Genomic DNA, 20,395 nt, shown 5'->3' with positions numbered 1-20,395 from the left:
GGGGGAGCGCAGCGCGAGGCAGGCGAGACCCGCAATGGCGCCCTCGCGTGGTCGCAGCGCCGCGCTGCAGCCGGCCGGCTCCCGCGGGCGACCCGCAGCCCGCCGCGCCACCCCGGCGCTCAGGCCGAGCAGCGAGCGCCCCGAGGCTGCTTCTGCCCGCGCCCGAGAGAGCGGCGGGGATCAGCGAGCAGGCGCTGGGGCTGCCCCGGGGAGAGAGTGCCGCGGAGCAGCTCCGAGACGGCACTGCCCGTCCCCGCGCCCCCAGGAAGCACCGAGAAGGAAAAGCCCTCTCGGGAAAAGCGCTCCCGGTCCGTGAGCACCGGGCAGGGGGCACGAGCGCGGCCCCTTCGCTTACCGTTACCGACAGAGCGCAGAGTAGCGGCGAACACGGCGACCGGCAGCGCGCACGTGTGCGCCGGCTGCCTGCAACGGTCTTCGTACGCAGCGGTGGCCGCCGGCGGCTGCAGTGCTGCCTTGTCGACACGCGAGGGCAGCCGTGAGCGCGCCGGAACGCAATGCGCCTGCGCGCCCCCCCTCTCGCGTGCAGTGCCGCTTTTCAGACACGCGAGGGCAGCAAGGAGCAGAGCGCAGCGCTTTCCTGCCCCCCTTGCAAAATACTCGCTAGACAAAAATGGCTTGGGCTCCTCCCGAACGCTTACCTGGCTTCATTACTACAGCTATTAGGAACCGAAGTGCATAGCCTTCTAGTAAAGGGAACGACCGTCTTTTCAAAACTTCCCCTGACTCCCCAGAATTGTCACTGCTTTGCATCAGCAGCCAGCTTCTTCCAACCCAGCCGCAAGAAACATTTTGCCTTCCCGGCAGAACTTTCTGCTCCCTGGGGGGTCCAAAGGAAACCCGTCATTCGCTACTGTCTGTCAAAACGTACCGGAAGCCCTCAAATACAGGACAAGACGCCTTCTCTAAGGAAGCTGACTACTAGGTCTGCTTCACAGCAGCTTTTCCCCAGTATCAGGGTCCACTCAATAAACAAAATAGCACGAGAAATGTTTTAATCCGCTCCAAGTGCTTTCGTATAAGAGAACAACATCAAAATGAGGTATTATTGCATTTAGTCTCCACTACACGTGCTACCCCAGCGCCACGGACTTGCTTTAAAGCATCAGTGACGTACGCGGTCTGGCAGTAATAAATATTCACAGAATGAATACGCACTCGATCGAGTACGGGTGTTCATGAAAAGCTTTGCCAGTGCGTCGCTAGGTAACAAACCTAGACAAGCAGCTATTTGCCCTGATCCTTCGGCTTACATTTTTTCTGCCGGATGTAGTCAAACGTACCTGAACGCAGTGGCCTTGCGAGGCAGTGACACGGTGTCCGTGGGGTGGCCGTTCCAGGGTCTCTCGGGCTGTTCCAGGGTCCTCGGACAGCAACGGTGCTGGTCGACTTTCCCTTGCGCTGCACAGCAGGACAGCTCCGCACCGTGCCCTCCCAGCACCGCCGCTCCTCCCAGCGGCTGCCTAACCGGCCCCAATCCTGAGCAAAGCTACGACCCCCAGGAGCCCGCAGCACCCCTCCTACTCTCCCCGCCCTCCCCATTTCCAAGAGGGACAGCCCCAGCCCCCGGGGACAACCCTGCCTGGTCACGCTGCTGTCCGAAAAGCAGATTCGTTGCCCGCTGTGCACTAAGCCAACAATGACACGCTCAGGAGAGACATTTGCTTATTTATTTCAGAGTTGTGCAAGCCTGGCTGCTCGGTGTTTTCCCCACAAATCAAGCGCAACTCCTCCCCCCCCCCCCCCCCAGGCTTTCCAAGTAGCATTTACACAACTTGCAAGGTTTGCAACTTTCCCTCTTACACCGGTTGGTTAGTGATTTACATACAATTCTAATATTGCTTACACACCATTTTAAAACTACGCATGCTCAGGGGAGGGGTCTTCACCCGGGCGCGGGTCTTTCTGACCTATGGGCGTGATTTTCTTGTATTATAATGAGGACAGTTCAGTTAGGGGATACCTCGAATTCCTTTGCTAAATTGGCAACGTCTACATAGAAAACAAAACATTTTGATTTACTGTTTCTTTAAGGCTTTAGCACTTCTAGCATGGCCTTGATTAAAGAATTATTTCCTCCCAGGACACAGAGAGAGACAGAGAGACAGAGAGACAGAGAGACAGAGAGACAGAGAGACAGAGAGACAGAGAGACAGAGAGACAGAGAGACAGAGAGACAGAGAGACAGAGAGACAGAGAGACAGAGAGACAGAGAGACAGAGAGACAGAGAGACAGAGAGACAGAGAGACAGAGAGACAGAGATTCTCCTCATCTGCCTAGTTGAAACAGCAGGAACACTCCTTCTGAGCTTCCAAGGTTGTCTTGCAACACCATCGGAGATGGAAAACGCTTCCTGCCCTGTACCGGGAAAAGACAGAGACAATCCACTGTCCCCCGTGACCTGTGGGGACTCAGGCGTGAGTGACACACGTCCAGTAAGGAACAGACCCAGCGGGCCACTGCCGCAGGGCTGAGAAGGCACCGGCCCCTGGCACTACAGCTCCTGGCCTGCCACGTGGCCGGCTGCTGGGAACCCCGCTGGCAGGGACCTGCCGCCCCCCCCCGGGGCCACCTCGAGAGGCGCAGCATGGTCACCCAGTAGCCCCCACTGTAGTGAGAAGACTACACCTCCCAGCATACCGTGCACGCGAAAATGGCGTCCCGGAAGCCCAGTGCCGGAAGACTACCGTTCCCGGCATGCCATGCCAGGCAACATGGCCGCCCGGAAGCCCAGTGCCGGAAGACTACTGCTCCCGGCATGCCGCGCCGAAAGCTACGGCTCCCCGCATTCCCGCACCCCAACTCCCGCCCCCCACCCGCAGCGCTGGGGCACCTTTGACCCTCGGCACATTCCGTTCCTTTCCGTCCCGCCCCCCTTCCCCTTCCCCCCTGTCCCCCCGGAAACCGCCGCAGAGCCCCGAGCGCGGCCCCGCCAGCCCCAGCACCGGCCCGGGGCTCCCCCGACACCCCCGCGACCAGCCCCACCTCAGCTCCGACACTGCCCCCGCCCCTCCACGACCCTCCCGGGGCCTCCCCCTGCGATCCCGCCTCCCCCCGCTCCCCGACACGCTCCCGAGCTGACACAGGAGACCCCCCCCCCCCCCCGCGCTCCTCCGACCGCACAGTAAACCGCACCACAGCCCCGGCGCACCCCCTTGCTCCCCCCGCCTCCGGGGCCCCGGGACGCTCCCAGCCGCCGGGACCCCCGGCGCATGCGGGACCCGCAGCTTGCAGCGCGCCTCCCCCGGCCCTGCTCACCTCCTCCGCAGGATGGCTGCCGGGCCGGTCCCGGCGGGCCGTGCTCCACGGCAGCTCCGCTGCCCAGCTCCTGCCCCAGCGCCAGCTCCCCCCAACTGCGGCCCCAGCCCCCAAATGTGGGCCTGCCCTTGCCATCAGCCCCACCTGGGGCCTGTCCTGCCACCCAGCTCCCCCTGGCATTCATCCCAGCCCCAGGGCCCGCAGCTGTGGTCCCGCAGGAACTGGGCAGGGGGCCTGGCCATCAGCCCCTTCAGGGACAGCGGGGGCTGCCAGGGCAGCAGAGGCACCCCCACTCTCCTGACAGCAGCTTGCTGAGAGCTGAAGGGAGAGCCCTGCCTGGGGTGTGGAGTGCGGAAAGGGGAGTATGCGGAGCACAAGAGAACAAATCGAGAGCTCTGGGTGCAACACAAGGCAAAAAAAAAAAAAAAAAAAAGAACAACGATAGAGCAAACAGAGTGACTCGGGGGGCACCAAAAGGAGGGCCCTGGGGCACACCCAGAAGCACCCAGAAAACTCCGGGACAGGAGAAAAAGCTAAAGAGAGACCTCTGCGGCGTGCCACAAAACACACACGGGGCCCCGGGGCGCACCGAAAGGCACGCAGAGGGCTCGGGGGCAACCCAGAATGTGAACTGAGGGGTCCTGAGGGCATCAGAGGGCAAGTGCAGGGCTCTGGGGCAGACCAAAATACAGAGGAAGGGCCTTGGCGCACACCAGAGGGCTCACGAGGCACGCCGCAGGGCTCAACGCGGCTGACAGGATGGCGCCTGCAGACTGCCCCAGGCACACGAGCGACACTGCGGAGTGCCAAAAGCAAATCCGGGAGCGGTTCGGGGACCTCACGCAGCCCTGGAGGGGCTCTGGCTGCCCTCGCGATGAGGGGAAACACCCCCAAGAGCCCCGAGGGTCCAGGCAACGCAAGGGAAATTCCCCGCAGCTCTGGGAACAGCACCGGGCTCCCTGGCAAGCGCAGGCACCCCAAAGTACACGGGACTCGGGGACCAGCTCCCAGCCCCGGACACAACGCGTAACCTCCTCCTCCGGGCATCGTCTTCAGGCAAACCGCCCTGGAGCTCGGCACCAGCGTGCCTCCCCTTACCTGCGATACCCAAAGAGTCACCGCCGCACCAGCGTCTGTCCGTCTGTCCGTCCGTCCGGGAAGGGTCAGCTCCTGCCCCTGCCCTCGACGTGGCAGGTGTCCGAGTAGCCGACAGCCTCCCCCCAATGCTTTTTCCTTCGGGGCTACGATTCAGCTCGGAGAGCTGAGAGGAAAATGCCTGATCCCGCCTGCCTGCACTTCTGCCCTAGCCCAGGCCAGAGCCCCTCAGGTTACTTAGTCCTCAGCGCTGCCTCGGGGAGGCCAAAATAACTAATAACGGTCATCAGCGATACTTACCTTAGTTACCCGTGCCAGAACGCCTCCTCCTGCAGCAGTTCCTGGTGATATCGAGGGGCTGCTGCATTCTGGCTTCCTCGTTTCATCCCGTCCCTTCGGTATTAACCACAAGAAAACGCTTGTCCGTCTCTTCTCTTCGTCAGCATTTGCTGTCCTCGGTTCCATCTCTGTAAGGAAGCGATACACTCGCATTTTACTTCCAGTGAAACACTTAGGTTTACGCATGATCTTTTTCTCTTTACCCTGTTTTCTTTTTTCCCCTTTTCTTTTTTTTATTTTCTTCTTCTTTTCCTTAAGGGAAAGGTCTTAATACGGCACTTTGCGCCATACATCACAGGGTAAGCAGTCTGGAAACGTTACACACAGCAATTAGGGCTAGGTTATTAGGCAGGCGGGCACGTCGCCTAATACTTACCTGCGCCATCTTCCACGAAACCTTATTTTTATTCCGCTTCAGTATTACTGTTACTGTTCTCAAACCCTTGTATACATGCGCTTAACCGACAATTCTCTCGGTCTTTAACTACATGGAGGGACGACAGCCCTCGATTTGCCTGTCTCCCTTTCAAACCTATTACCTTTTTGAGACAGCTCCTAGCTTCCTCTTACGCTCGGATGCTGGCCTCACAGGCGACGACCAAAACGAACAACTGGGTCGCTAGGTCTAGCCGCCTCTCTTCAAGATGTGCCCTTTCGGTGCGTACCTTTCTTGGTCTCTTCAACTTCAGCCGTGGCAATTAATCTAAAAAAGTAAGGATGACATCTATTCCTTTCCGTAGCTGCCTGTACGATAACAAAACAAAAGAGAAACAGCCAAAGCAAAGCTAAGGCAGATACAGGGAACAGCAGCCACAGGGTAGGAACGGCTTACTCAGTCCTCAGCGCTGCCTCAGGGAGGCCGAAATGACTGCTAACGGTCATCAGTGATACTTACCTTAGTTACCCGTGCCAGAACGCCTCCTCCTGCAGCAGTTCCTGGTGATATCGAGGGGCCGCTGCATTCTGGCTTCCTCGTTTCATCCCGTCCCTTCGGTATTAACCACAAGAAAACGCTTGTCCGTCTCTTCTCTTCGTCAGCATTTGCTGTCCTCGGTTCCATCTCTGTAAGGAAGCGATACACTCGCGTTTTACTTCCAGTGAAACACTTAGGTTTACGCATGATCTTTTTCTCTTTACCCTGTTTTCTTTTTTCCCCTTTTTTTCTTTTTTTCTTCTTCTTTTCCTTAAGGGAAAGGTCTTAATACGGCACTTTGCGCCATACGTTGCAGGGTAAGCAGTCTGGAAACGTTACACACAGCAATTAGGGCTAGGTTATTAGGCAGGCGGGCACGTCGCCTAATACCTACCTAACGCCATCTTCCACGAAACCTTATTTTTATTCCGCTTCAGTATTACTGTTACTGTTCTCAAACCCTTGTATACATGCGCTTAACCGACAATTCTCTCAGTCTTTAACTATGTGGAAGAACGATAGCCCTCGATTTGCCTGTCTCCCTTTCACACCTATTACCTTTTTGAGACAGCTCCTAGCTTCCTCTTACGCTCGGACGCTGGCCTCACAGGCGACGACCAAAATGAACCACCGGATCCCCAGGTCTTGCTGCTTCTCTTCGAGACGTCCCCCTTCGGTGGGCTGCCCTGCCAAACAAACCAAAAAGACTGCCGAGGCCGCGAGGGTACCAGATTTTCAGACCGCTTCTCCGAGGCTTTCGGGGTGACTGACGTCACTGCTTCGCTTCATGTTACTCACAGCTACCTTCGTCTATTACTTAGGGCTAAACCTGTTTCTATTTGCAGAGGGGCTTGTTGCTTGTTTAAACTTGACATATAGTCCATAACCTGCTCTGCGTGCTCCCTAGTCCCTTCTGCTTTCGCAACACTTGTGGTAATTCAAGGCGGTAATTAAGAGTCCCCATTGTCCCATAGGCTGGAGCGAGACATTGCTGCTGCTCTGAGGAGGTGCCTAAAAGCCACGCTGTTTTCGCTAGCATCACTGGGGCTTCCCAGAGCCCATCGGTGTTCTCTTTAGCTTTTCCCAAGCCTTTTAGGTTTTTTAGGCTACTCCTTAGCCCGCCATTTTAGGGCAATGTTCTCCTTAAGCACTGCGCACAGCACGATTATCCCAGATCAGCCACATCGTGCACATACAGAGGCTTCTCAGAGGCGGCTCAGAAGAAAAGAGAGAAAAATCTCTTTGTCATCTGCGCATCCACCCGTCAACACTCTTCACCAGGAAGTGCTCTAAGTTCCTGTTTCTCTAAAGCGGGACCGAGTCGAGGCGGAGACGCAGATCGCACCCCATCTTTGTTAGAACGCCTCACTGCTGCGGGGACTGGGTCTGGCAGCAGTCTGAGGAATGTTTGGGGCCTTGCACAGAGTGCAGGGGAAGGTCTGGAGTCAGTGACAACATTGCGGCAGGGCTCGGAGGCGTTTTGGGGCCTGTGGGGGCGTTGGGGCAGGATTTGTGGGTGGTTTAATGGCTTTGGGGGGGCTGGTTGCAGGAAGGGTGGGACTCTGCGGGGCCCTCAGGGCAGGGGTGCCATCCCAGATGCGTAGGGAGCGCATAGGGGTGCCCTACGTGGCTCTCAGCTCGGCGGCAGGAGCCACCGGTCTCCCACTCCACCAGACAGGGGAGCGGGGCGGGGGGGGGGGAGGTGGAGGGATCTATGAGCTCGCAGAGAACACCAGAGGAGGCAGCAGGGAACTCACCAAGGGCCCCGCATCCCAGAAGAGCTGCGAAGGACCCCGCGTCCCAGACGAGGCTGCCGTGCCGCTGCTGGAGACATCCAGACCCCCGCGCAGACACCCCCCGTACACACTCCTCCAGGCTGCGTCCGCAGGGGCGAGCGCACGACCCGGCCCGCGCTGGGGAGGAACCGGGGCCCTGCAAGCGACACACGCAAAAGGGAGAGTCAGAGCCGCGCTCCGGCAGACCCGGCGCCGCGCAGACCCGGCGCGGCGCGGCCCCCGGCCCGACTCCCCCCCCCCCGCCCCGCCGCCTCCACGCAGCGACGGCCACGGCTGGCAGGACACAGCCCGACACCCGCGGACACCCGAAGGCACACGCTCGCCTCACCGCGGCCCCCACATGCTCGACTCCAGCCCGCCTCTGCCCTCGCCCGCCGCCGTCTAGCGAAAACACCCACACTGCTCGCCGCCATTTTGCCCGCCGCCGCACCGCGCGTGCGCCGGCCGTCCAGGGCTCGCGCCGCCGCACCGCGCGTGCGCCGCCCAGGATCGCGCGGGAGGGGCGGGGGAGCGGAGCGCGAGGGGCGGGGGGAGCGCGAGGGGCGGGGGGAGCGCGAGGGGCGGGGGGAGCGCGAGGGGCGGGGGGAGCGCGAGGGGCGGGGGGAGCGCGAGGGGCGGGGGGAGCGCGAGGGGCGGGGGGAGCGCGAGGGGCGGGGGGAGCGGAGCGCGAGGGGCGGGGGGAGCGGAGCGCGAGGGGCGGGGGGAGCGGAGCGCGAGGGGCGGGGGGAGCGGAGCGCGAGGGGCGGGGGAGCGGAGCGCGAGGGGCGGGGGAGCGGAGCGCGAGGGGCGGGGGAGCGCAGCGCGAGGGGCGGGGGGAGCGCAGCGCGAGGGGCGGGGGGAGCGCAGCGCGAGGGGCGGGGGGAGCGCAGCGCGAGGGGCGGGGGGAGCGCAGCGCGAGGGGCGGGGGGAGCGCAGCGCGAGGGGCGGGGGGAGCGCAGCGCGAGGGGCGGGGGGAGCGCAGCGCGAGGGGCGGGGGGAGCGCAGCGCGAGGGGCGGGGGGAGCGCAGCGCGAGGGGCGGGGGGAGCGCAGCGCGAGGCAGGCGAGACCCGCAATGGCGCCCTCGCGTGGTCGCAGCGCCGCGCTGCAGCCGGCCGGCTCCCGCGGGCGACCCGCAGCCCGCCGCGCCACCCCGGCGCTCAGGCCGAGCAGCGAGCGCCCCGAGGCTGCTCTGCCCGCGCCCGAGAGAGCGGCGGGGATCAGCGAGCAGGCGCTGGGGCTGCCCCGGGGAGAGAGTGCCGCGGAGCAGCTCCGAGACGGCACTGCCCGTCCCCGCGCCCCCAGGAAGCACCGAGAAGGAAAAGCCCTCTCGGGAAAAGCGCTCCCGGTCCGTGAGCACCGGGCAGGGGGCACGAGCGCGGCCCCTTCGCTTACCGTTACCGACAGAGCGCAGAGTAGCGGCGAACACGGCGACCGGCAGCGCGCACGTGTGCGCCGGCTGCTTGCAACGGTCTTCGTACGCAGCGGTGGCCGCCGGCGGCTGCAGTGCTGCCTTGTCGACACGCGAGGGCAGCCGTGAGCGCGCCGGAACGCAATGCGCCTGCGCGCCCCCCCTCTCGCGTGCAGTGCCGCTTTTCAGACACGCGAGGGCAGCAAGGAGCAGAGCGCAGCGCTTTCCTGCCCCCCTTGCAAAATACTCGCTAGACAAAAATGGCTTGGGCTCCTCCCGAACGCTTACCTGGCTTCATTACTACAGCTATTAGGAACCGAAGTGCATAGCCTTCTAGTAAAGGGAACGACCGTCTTTTCAAAACTTCCCCTGACTCCCCAGAATTGTCACTGCTTTGCATCAGCAGCCAGCTTCTTCCAACCCAGCCGCAAGAAACATTTTGCCTTCCCGGCAGAACTTTCTGCTCCCTGGGGGGTCCAAAGGAAACCCGTCATTCGCTACTGTCTGTCAAAACGTACCGGAAGCCCTCAAATACAGGACAAGACGCCTTCTCTAAGGAAGCTGACTACTAGGTCTGCTTCACAGCAGCTTTTCCCCAGTATCAGGGTCCACTCAATAAACAAAATAGCACGAGAAATGTTTTAATCCGCTCCAAGTGCTTTCGTATAAGAGAACAACATCAAAATGAGGTATTATTGCATTTAGTCTCCACTACACGTGCTACCCCAGCGCCACGGACTTGCTTTAAAGCATCAGTGACGTACGCGGTCTGGCAGTAATAAATATTCACAGAATGAATACGCACTCGATCGAGTACGGGTGTTCATGAAAAGCTTTGCCAGTGCGTCGCTAGGTAACAAACCTAGACAAGCAGCTATTTGCCCTGATCCTTCGGCTTACATTTTTTCTGCCGGATGTAGTCAAACGTACCTGAACGCAGTGGCCTTGCGAGGCAGTGACACGGTGTCCGTGGGGTGGCCGTTCCAGGGTCTCTCGGGCTGTTCCAGGGTCCTCGGACAGCAACGGTGCTGGTCGACTTTCCCTTGCGCTGCACAGCAGGACAGCTCCGCACCGTGCCCTCCCAGCACCGCCGCTCCTCCCAGCGGCTGCCTAACCGGCCCCAATCCTGAGCAAAGCTACGACCCCCAGGAGCCCGCAGCACCCCTCCTACTCTCCCCGCCCTCCCCATTTCCAAGAGGGACAGCCCCAGCCCCCGGGGACAACCCTGCCTGGTCACGCTGCTGTCCGAAAAGCAGATTCGTTGCCCGCTGTGCACTAAGCCAACAATGACACGCTCAGGAGAGACATTTGCTTATTTATTTCAGAGTTGTGCAAGCCTGGCTGCTCGGTGTTTTCCCCACAAATCAAGCGCAACTCCTCCCCCCCCCCCCAGGCTTTCCAAGTAGCATTTACACAACTTGCAAGGTTTGCAACTTTCCCTCTTACACCGGTTGGTTAGTGATTTACATACAATTCTAATATTGCTTACACACCATTTTAAAACTACGCATGCTCAGGGGAGGGGTCTTCACCTGGGCGCGGGTCTTTCTGACCTATGGGCGTGATTTTCTTGTATTATAATGAGGACAGTTCAGTTAGGGGATACCTCGAATTCCTTTGCTAAATTGGCAACGTCTACATAGAAAACAAAACATTTTGATTTACTGTTTCTTTAAGGCTTTAGCACTTCTAGCATGGCCTTGATTAAAGAATTATTTCCTCCCAGGACACAGAGAGAGACAGAGAGACAGAGAGACAGAGAGACAGAGAGACAGAGAGACAGAGAGACAGAGAGACAGAGAGACAGAGAGACAGAGAGACAGAGAGACAGAGAGACAGAGAGACAGAGAGACAGAGAGACAGAGAGACAGAGAGACAGAGAGACAGAGAGACAGAGAGACAGAGATTCTCCTCATCTGCCTAGTTGAAACAGCAGGAACACTCCTTCTGAGCTTCCAAGGTTGTCTTGCAACACCATCGGAGATGGAAAACGCTTCCTGCCCTGTACCGGGAAAAGACAGAGACAATCCACTGTCCCCCGTGACCTGTGGGGACTCAGGCGTGAGTGACACACGTCCAGTAAGGAACAGACCCAGCGGGCCACTGCCGCAGGGCTGAGAAGGCACCGGCCCCTGGCACTACAGCTCCTGGCCTGCCACGTGGCCGGCTGCTGGGAACCCCGCTGGCAGGGACCTGCCGCCCCCCCCCGGGGCCACCTCGAGAGGCGCAGCATGGTCACCCAGTAGCCCCCACTGTAGTGAGAAGACTACACCTCCCAGCATACCGTGCACGCGAAAATGGCGTCCCGGAAGCCCAGTGCCGGAAGACTACCGTTCCCGGCATGCCATGCCAGGCAACATGGCCGCCCGGAAGCCCAGTGCCGGAAGACTACTGCTCCCGGCATGCCGCGCCGAAAGCTACGGCTCCCCGCATTCCCGCACCCCAACTCCCGCCCCCCACCCGCAGCGCTGGGGCACCTTTGACCCTCGGCACATTCCGTTCCTTTCCGTCCCGCCCCCCTTCCCCTTCCCCCCTGTCCCCCCGGAAACCGCCGCAGAGCCCCGAGCGCGGCCCCGCCAGCCCCAGCACCGGCCCGGGGCTCCCCCGACACCCCCGCGACCAGCCCCACCTCAGCTCCGACACTGCCCCCGCCCCTCCACGACCCTCCCGGGGCCTCCCCCTGCGATCCCGCCTCCCCCCGCTCCCCGACACGCTCCCGAGCTGACACAGGAGACCCCCCCCCCCCGCGCTCCTCCGACCGCACAGTAAACCGCACCACAGCCCCGGCGCACCCCCTTGCTCCCCCCGCCTCCGGGGCCCCGGGACGCTCCCAGCCGCCGGGACCCCCGGCGCATGCGGGACCCGCAGCTTGCAGCGCGCCTCCCCCGGCCCCGCTCACCTCCTCCGCAGGATGGCTGCCGGGCCGGTCCCGGCGGGCCGTGCTCCACGGCAGCTCCGCTGCCCAGCTCCTGCCCCAGCGCCAGCTCCCCCCAACTGCGGCCCCAGCCCCCAAATGTGGGCCTGCCCTTGCCATCAGCCCCACCTGGGGCCTGTCCTGCCACCCAGCTCCCCCTGGCATTCATCCCAGCCCCAGGGCCCGCAGCTGTGGTCCCGCAGGAACTGGGCAGGGGGCCTGGCCATCAGCCCCTTCAGGGACAGCGGGGGCTGCCAGGGCAGCAGAGGCACCCCCACTCTCCTGACAGCAGCTTGCTGAGAGCTGAAGGGAGAGCCCTGCCTGGGGTGTGGAGTGCGGAAAGGGGAGTATGCGGAGCACAAGAGAACAAATCGAGAGCTCTGGGTGCAACACAAGGCAAAAAAAAAAAAAAAAAAAAGAACAACGATAGAGCAAACAGAGTGACTCGGGGGGCACCAAAAGGAGGGCCCTGGGGCACACCCAGAAGCACCCAGAAAACTCCGGGACAGGAGAAAAAGCTAAAGAGAGACCTCTGCGGCGTGCCACAAAACACACACGGGGCCCCGGGGCGCACCGAAAGGCACGCAGAGGGCTCGGGGGCAACCCAGAATGTGAACTGAGGGGTCCTGAGGGCATCAGAGGGCAAGTGCAGGGCTCTGGGGCAGACCAAAATACAGAGGAAGGGCCTTGGCGCACACCAGAGGGCTCACGAGGCACGCCGCAGGGCTCAACGCGGCTGACAGGATGGCGCCTGCAGACTGCCCCAGGCACACGAGCGACACTGCGGAGTGCCAAAAGCAAATCCGGGAGCGGTTCGGGGACCTCACGCAGCCCTGGAGGGGCTCTGGCTGCCCTCGCGATGAGGGGAAACACCCCCAAGAGCCCCGAGGGTCCAGGCAACGCAAGGGAAATTCCCCGCAGCTCTGGGAACAGCACCGGGCTCCCTGGCAAGCGCAGGCACCCCAAAGTACACGGGACTCGGGGACCAGCTCCCAGCCCCGGACACAACGCGTAACCTCCTCCTCCGGGCATCGTCTTCAGGCAAACCGCCCTGGAGCTCGGCACCAGCGTGCCTCCCCTTACCTGCGATACCCAAAGAGTCACCGCCGCACCAGCGTCTGTCCGTCTGTCCGTCCGTCCGGGAAGGGTCAGCTCCTGCCCCTGCCCTCGACGTGGCAGGTGTCCGAGTAGCCGACAGCCTCCCCCCAATGCTTTTTCCTTCGGGGCTACGATTCAGCTCGGAGAGCTGAGAGGAAAATGCCTGATCCCGCCTGCCTGCACTTCTGCCCTAGCCCAGGCCAGAGCCCCTCAGGTTACTTAGTCCTCAGCGCTGCCTCGGGGAGGCCAAAATAACTAATAACGGTCATCAGCGATACTTACCTTAGTTACCCGTGCCAGAACGCCTCCTCCTGCAGCAGTTCCTGGTGATATCGAGGGGCTGCTGCATTCTGGCTTCCTCGTTTCATCCCGTCCCTTCGGTATTAACCACAAGAAAACGCTTGTCCGTCTCTTCTCTTCGTCAGCATTTGCTGTCCTCGGTTCCATCTCTGTAAGGAAGCGATACACTCGCATTTTACTTCCAGTGAAACACTTAGGTTTACGCATGATCTTTTTCTCTTTACCCTGTTTTCTTTTTTCCCCTTTTCTTTTTTTTATTTTCTTCTTCTTTTCCTTAAGGGAAAGGTCTTAATACGGCACTTTGCGCCATACATCACAGGGTAAGCAGTCTGGAAACGTTACACACAGCAATTAGGGCTAGGTTATTAGGCAGGCGGGCACGTCGCCTAATACTTACCTGCGCCATCTTCCACGAAACCTTATTTTTATTCCGCTTCAGTATTACTGTTACTGTTCTCAAACCCTTGTATACACGCGCTTAACCGACAATTCTCTCGGTCTTTAACTACATGGAGGGACGACAGCCCTCGATTTGCCTGTCTCCCTTTCAAACCTATTACCTTTTTGAGACAGCTCCTAGCTTCCTCTTACGCTCGGATGCTGGCCTCACAGGCGACGACCAAAACGAACAACTGGGTCGCTAGGTCTAGCCGCCTCTCTTCAAGATGTGCCCTTTCGGTGCGTACCTTTCTTGGTCTCTTCAACTTCAGCCGTGGCAATTAATCTAAAAAAGTAAGGATGACATCTATTCCTTTCCGTAGCTGCCTGTACGATAACAAAACAAAAGAGAAACAGCCAAAGCAAAGCTAAGGCAGATACAGGGAACAGCAGCCACAGGGTAGGAACGGCTTACTCAGTCCTCAGCGCTGCCTCAGGGAGGCCGAAATGACTGCTAACGGTCATCAGTGATACTTACCTTAGTTACCCGTGCCAGAACGCCTCCTCCTGCAGCAGTTCCTGGTGATATCGAGGGGCCGCTGCATTCTGGCTTCCTCGTTTCATCCCGTCCCTTCGGTATTAACCACAAGAAAACGCTTGTCCGTCTCTTCTCTTCGTCAGCATTTGCTGTCCTCGGTTCCATCTCTGTAAGGAAGCGATACACTCGCGTTTTACTTCCAGTGAAACACTTAGGTTTACGCATGATCTTTTTCTCTTTACCCTGTTTTCTTTTTTCCCCTTTTCTTTTTTTTATTTTCTTCTTCTTTTCCTTAAGGGAAAGGTCTTAATACGGCACTTTGCGCCATACATCACAGGGTAAGCAGTCTGGAAACGTTACACACAGCAATTAGGGCTAGGTTATTAGGCAGGCGGGCACGTCGCCTAATACTTACCTGCGCCATCTTCCACGAAACCTTATTTTTATTCCGCTTCAGTATTACTGTTACTGTTCTCAAACCCTTGTATACATGCGCTTAACCGACAATTCTCTCAGTCTTTAACTATGTGGAAGAACGATAGCCCTCGATTTGCCTGTCTCCCTTTCACACCTATTACCTTTTTGAGACAGCTCCTAGCTTCCTCTTACGCTCGGACGCTGGCCTCACAGGCGACGACCAAAATGAACCACCGGATCCCCAGGTCTTGCTGCTTCTCTTCGAGACGTCCCCCTTCGGTGGGCTGCCCTGCCAAACAAACCAAAAAGACTGCCGAGGCCGCGAGGGTACCAGATTTTCAGACCGCTTCTCCGAGGCTTTCGGGGTGACTGACGTCACTGCTTCGCTTCATGTTACTCACAGCTACCTTCGTCTATTACTTAGGGCTAAACCTGTTTCTATTTGCAGAGGGGCTTGTTGCTTGTTTAAACTTGACATATAGTCCATAACCTGCTCTGCGTGCTCCCTAGTCCCTTCTGCTTTCGCAACACTTGTGGTAATTCAAGGCGGTAATTAAGAGTCCCCATTGTCCCATAGGCTGGAGCGAGACATTGCTGCTGCTCTGAGGAGGTGCCTAAAAGCCACGCTGTTTTCGCTAGCATCACTGGGGCTTCCCAGAGCCCATCGGTGTTCTCTTTAGCTTTTCCCAAGCCTTTTAGGTTTTTTAGGCTACTCCTTAGCCCGCCATTTTAGGGCAATGTTCTCCTTAAGCACTGCGCACAGCACGATTATCCCAGATCAGCCACATCGTGCACATACAGAGGCTTCTCAGAGGCGGCTCAGAAGAAAAGAGAGAAAAATCTCTTTGTCATCTGCGCATCCACCCGTCAACACTCTTCACCAGGAAGTGCTCTAAGTTCCTGTTTCTCTAAAGCGGGACCGAGTCGAGGCGGAGACGCAGATCGCACCCCATCTTTGTTAGAACGCCTCACTGCTGCGGGGACTGGGTCTGGCAGCAGTCTGAGGAATGTTTGGGGCCTTGCACAGAGTGCAGGGGAAGGTCTGGAGTCAGTGACAACATTGCGGCAGGGCTCGGAGGCGTTTTGGGGCCTGTGGGGGCGTTGGGGCAGGATTTGTGGGTGGTTTAATGGCTTTGGGGGGGCTGGTTGCAGGAAGGGTGGGACTCTGCGGGGCCCTCAGGGCAGGGGTGCCATCCCAGATGCGTAGGGAGCGCATAGGGGTGCCCTACGTGGCTCTCAGCTCGGCGGCAGGAGCCACCGGTCTCCCACTCCACCAGACAGGGGAGCGGGGCGGGGGGGGGGGAGGTGGAGGGATCTATGAGCTCGCAGAGAACACCAGAGGAGGCAGCAGGGAACTCACCAAGGGCCCCGCATCCCAGAAGAGCTGCGAAGGACCCCGCGTCCCAGACGAGGCTGCCGTGCCGCTGCTGGAGACATCCAGACCCCCGCGCAGACACCCCCCGTACACACTCCTCCAGGCTGCGTCCGCAGGGGCGAGCGCACGACCCGGCCCGCGCTGGGGAGGAACCGGGGCCCTGCAAGCGACACACGCAAAAGGGAGAGTCAGAGCCGCGCTCCGGCAGACCCGGCGCCGCGCAGACCCGGCGCGGCGCGGCCCCCGGCCCGACTCCCCCCCCCCCCGCCCCGCCGCCTCCACGCAGCGACGGCCACGGCTGGCAGGACACAGCCCGACACCCGCGGACACCCGAAGGCACACGCTCGCCTCACCGCGGCCCCCACATGCTCGACTCCAGCCCGCCTCTGCCCTCGCCCGCCGCCGTCTAGCGAAAACACCCACACTGCTCGCCGCCATTTTGCCCGCCGCCGCACCGCGCGTGCGCCGGCCGTCCAGGGCTCGCGCCGCCGCACCGCGCGTGCGCCGCCCAGGATCGCGCGGGAGGGGCGGGGGAGCGGAGCGCGAGGGGCGGGGGGAGCGGAGCGCGAGGGGCGGGGGGAGCGGAGCGCGAGGGGCGGGGGGAGCGGAGCGCGAGGGGCGGGGGAGCGCAGCGCGTGGCAGGCGAGACCCGCAATGGCCCCACCCTCGCGTGGTCGCAGCGCCGCGCTGCAGCCGGCCGGCTCCCGCGCTCCAACCGCAGCCCGCCGCGCCACCCCGGCGCTCAGGCCGAGCAGCGAGCGCCCCGAGGCTGCTTCTGCCCGCGCCCGAGAGAGCGGCGGGGATCAGCGAGCAGGCGCTGGGGCTGCCCCGGGGAGAGAGCGCCGCGGAGCAGCTCCGAGACGGCACTGCCCGTCCCCGCGCCCCCAGGAAGCACCGAGAAGGAAAAGCCCTCTCGGGAAAAGCGCTCCCGGTCCGTGAGCACCGGGCAGGGGGCACGAGCGCGGCCCCTTCGCTTACCGTTACCGACAGAGCGCAGAGTAGCGGCGAACACGGCGACCGGCAGCGCGCACGTGTGCGCCGGCTGCCTGCAACGGTCTTCGTACGCAGCGGTGGCCGCCGGCGGCTGCAGTGCTGCCTTGTCGACACGCGAGGGCAGCCGTGAGCGCGCCGGAACGCAATGCGCCTGCGCGCCCCCCCTCTCGCGTGCAGTGCCGCTTTTCAGACACGCGAGGGCAGCAAGGAGCAGAGCGCAGCGCTTTCCTGCCCCCCTTGCAAAATACTCGCTAGACAAAAATGGCTTGGGCTCCTCCCGAACGCTTACCTGGCTTCATTACTACAGCTATTAGGAACCGAAGTGCATAGCCTTCTAGTAAAGGGAACGACCGTCTTTTCAAAACTTCCCCTGACTCCCCAGAATTGTCACTGCTTTGCATCAGCAGCCAGCTTCTTCCAACCCAGCCGCAAGAAACATTTTGCCTTCCCGGCAGAACTTTCTGCTCCCCGGGGTGTCCAAAGGAAACCCGTCATTCGCTACTGTCTGTCAAAACGTACCGGAAGCCCTCAAATACAGGACAAGACGCCTTCTCTAAGGAAGCTGACTACTAGGTCTGCTTCACAGCAGCTTTTCCCCAGTATCAGGGTCCACTCAATAAACAAAATAGCACGAGAAATGTTTTAATCCGCTCCAAGTGCTTTCGTATAAGAGAACAACATCAAAATGAGGTATTATTGCATTTAGTCTCCACTACACGTGCTACCCCAGCGCCACGGACTTGCTTTAAAGCATCAGTGACGTACGCGGTCTGGCAGTAATAAATATTCACAGAATGAATACGCACTCGATCGAGTACGGGTGTTCATGAAAAGCTTTGCCAGTGCGTCGCTAGGTAACAAACCTAGACAAGCAGCTATTTGCCCTGATCCTTCGGCTTACATTTTTTCTGCCGGATGTAGTCAAACGTACCTGAACGCAGTGGCCTTGCGAGGCAGTGACACGGTGTCCGTGGGGTGGCCGTTCCAGGGTCTCTCGGGCTGTTCCAGGGTCCTCGGACAGCAACGGTGCTGGTCGACTTTCCCTTGCGCTGCACAGCAGGACAGCTCCGCACCGTGCCCTCCCAGCACCGCCGCTCCTCCCAGCGGCTGCCTAACCGGCCCCAATCCTGAGCAAAGCTACGACCCCCAGGAGCCCGCAGCACCCCTCCTACTCTCCCCGCCCTCCCCATTTCCAAGAGGGACAGCCCCAGCCCCCGGGGACAACCCTGCCTGGTCACGCTGCTGTCCGAAAAGCAGATTCGTTGCCCGCTGTGCACTAAGCCAACAATGACACGCTCAGGAGAGACATTTGCTTATTTATTTCAGAGTTGTGCAAGCCTGGCTGCTCGGTGTTTTCCCCACAAATCAAGCGCAACTCCTCCCCCCCCCCCCCCCCCAGGCTTTCCAAGTAGCATTTACACAACTTGCAAGGTTTGCAACTTTCCCTCTTACACCGGTTGGTTAGTGATTTACATACAATTCTAATATTGCTTACACACCATTTTAAAACTACGCATGCTCAGGGGAGGGGTCTTCACCCGGGCGCGGGTCTTTCTGACCTATGGGCGTGATTTTCTTGTATTATAATGAGGACAGTTCAGTTAGGGGATACCTCGAATTCCTTTGCTAAATTGGCAACGTCTACATAGAAAACAAAACATTTTGATTTACTGTTTCTTTAAGGCTTTAGCACTTCTAGCATGGCCTTGATTAAAGAATTATTTCCTCCCAGGACACAGAGAGAGACAGAGAGACAGAGAGACAGAGAGACAGAGAGACAGAGAGACAGAGAGAGATTCTCCTCATCTGCCTAGTTGAAACAGCAGGAACACTCCTTCTGAGCTTCCAAGGTTGTCTTGCAACACCATCGGAGATGGAAAACACTTCCTGCCCTGTACCGGGGAAAGACAGGGACATTCCACTGTCCCCCGTGACCTGTGGGGACTCAGGCATGAGTGACACACGTCCAGTAAGGAACAGACCCAGCGGGCCACTGCTGCAGGCCTGAGAAGGCACCGGCCCCTGGCACTACAGCTCCTGGCCTGCCACGTGGCCGGCTGCTGGGAACCCTGCTGGCAGGGACCTGCCGCCCCCCCCCGGGGCCACCTCGAGAGGCGCAGCATGGTCACCCAGTAGCCCCCACTGTAGTGAGAAGACTACACCTCCCAGCATACCGTGCACGCGAAAATGGCGTCCCGGAAGCCCAGTGCCGGAAGACTACCGTTCCCGGCATGCCGCGCACAGAACAAATATGGCCGCCCGGAAGCCCAGTGCCGGAAGACTACCACTCCCGGCAGTCCACGCGAAGCAGCTTGGGCCCCGGAAGCCCAGTGCCGGAAGACTACCTCTCCCGGCATGCCGCGCCAAAAAACATGGCCTCCTGGAAGCCCAGTGCCGGAAGACTACCGCTCCCGGCATGCCACGCAAAATAACATGGCCTCCCGGAAGCCCAGTGCCGGGAGACTACCGCTCCCGGCATGCCGCGCAAAACAACACGGCCTCCCGGAAGCCCAGTGTCGGAAGACAGAAGCGTCTTCGACACGGGAGAGCAGCAGATAGCGCAGCGGGACGCAGTGCGCACGCGCGTCCTCCTTACGGGTGTACTGATGGTTTTCCGACCCGCGAGGGTCGGTGGGGGCGGCAAATGAGCTTCTGCGCGCCCGCTCGCTGCTGCACTGCTTCGGTGACATGCCAGGGCCGCAGTGACCACGGTGAACCCCGTGCGCTTTTGCGCTCTCGCTGTGTGTAGGACCGCTTTTTCGATAGCCCGGGGAAGCAGTGAGCGGTGTGACCCCACCACGCGTGAGCGCTTCCTTGGAGCAGGACCCCCATCTGGACACGCGAGGGCAGCAGTGAGCGCGGGGGGGGGGTGCGGAGGGACCCGGTGCGCCCGGGGGCGGCAGAGAGCGCCGCTACGCCAGTGCGCATGCGCGAGCCCCCGTGCGCCGTACTTACCTGCTAGCGCCTGAGGGCGGCCGTGAACTACTGCGCATGCGCGCGGTCCCTCGCTGGGATGCTGGCTCCTCATCCTCTGTGGGCAGCTGGGCGCGTGGCCGGGGGGGGGCACCGCGCATGCGCTCTTCGGCCGGCTGCAGTACCGCTCTGTAAGCGGGCGAGGGCGGCAGCGAGCGGCGCTACCTGCCCCCTGCGCTCGCTCCCACGCGCAGCACCGCCACAGCAGCTGCCCCCGCGACTTCCCGTCCTGTCAGCCTGGGCCAGCACGCGGCTCCAGCACTGGCCTTTGGGCAAGGGCAGTGAAATGTCTCCAATCTGATCTACAGGTATTTACAGTGCCTGCTGCTAGGCACAGACTCTCTGTATTTCATACTCAAGCCGGTTAGTATTATACTAGAGGCTTTATTAACAAAGCTTTCATTCTAACACTGCACAATACGCTACGGACAGAAAGTACTCAGAGGCTGCCGTTTAAAAAAACACACACACACACACACACAAACACACTACTTAATGGGACAATTTGCAACCGTTGCTTAAACAAGCAACAGTTGTCTTTAGGACTTTGGACCTCTCACCTTCATCAACTTTTAAACAAAATAGAGAGCCAAAAGCAAGC

At 60.1% G+C, this 20,395-nt stretch overlaps 2 long non-coding RNA genes across 6 annotated transcripts; both read right to left on the bottom strand.

Moving 5' to 3' along the window:
• Nucleotides 1-3,880: 3,880 nt before the first annotated feature.
• Nucleotides 3,881-7,930, bottom strand: LOC135323718 (uncharacterized). 3 transcript variants are annotated; one of them, XR_010385227.1, is made up of 6 exons: nt 7,819-7,930; nt 7,382-7,556; nt 6,183-6,310; nt 5,607-5,773; nt 5,251-5,414; nt 3,881-4,839 (listed from the first exon to the last, which is right to left on the bottom strand). It is a non-coding gene; the product is annotated as an uncharacterized LOC135323718 (long non-coding RNA). The 3 variants fall into 3 exon arrangements; XR_010385228.1 differs by having other exon boundaries at nt 5,251-5,455; nt 6,183-6,305; XR_010385226.1 differs by having other exon boundaries at nt 6,183-6,305.
• Nucleotides 7,931-12,511: 4,581 nt separating this feature from the next.
• Nucleotides 12,512-16,363, bottom strand: LOC135323716 (uncharacterized). Of its 3 annotated transcripts, none has more exons than XR_010385224.1 (6): nt 16,252-16,363; nt 15,814-15,988; nt 14,615-14,742; nt 14,037-14,203; nt 13,681-13,844; nt 12,512-13,269 (listed from the first exon to the last, which is right to left on the bottom strand). It is a non-coding gene; the product is annotated as an uncharacterized LOC135323716 (long non-coding RNA). The 3 variants fall into 3 exon arrangements; XR_010385225.1 differs by having other exon boundaries at nt 13,681-13,885; nt 14,615-14,737; XR_010385223.1 differs by having other exon boundaries at nt 14,615-14,737.
• Between the last annotated feature and the right edge of the window lie 4,032 nt (nt 16,364-20,395).

The sequence above is a fragment of the Dromaius novaehollandiae genome, chromosome 27, assembly GCF_036370855.1.
Source record: "Dromaius novaehollandiae isolate bDroNov1 chromosome 27, bDroNov1.hap1, whole genome shotgun sequence".
Lineage (NCBI taxonomy): Eukaryota > Metazoa > Chordata > Aves > Casuariiformes > Dromaiidae > Dromaius > Dromaius novaehollandiae.
The sequence above is the reverse complement of the archived record's forward strand: the minus strand, read 5'-3'. Positions and strand labels throughout refer to the sequence as shown.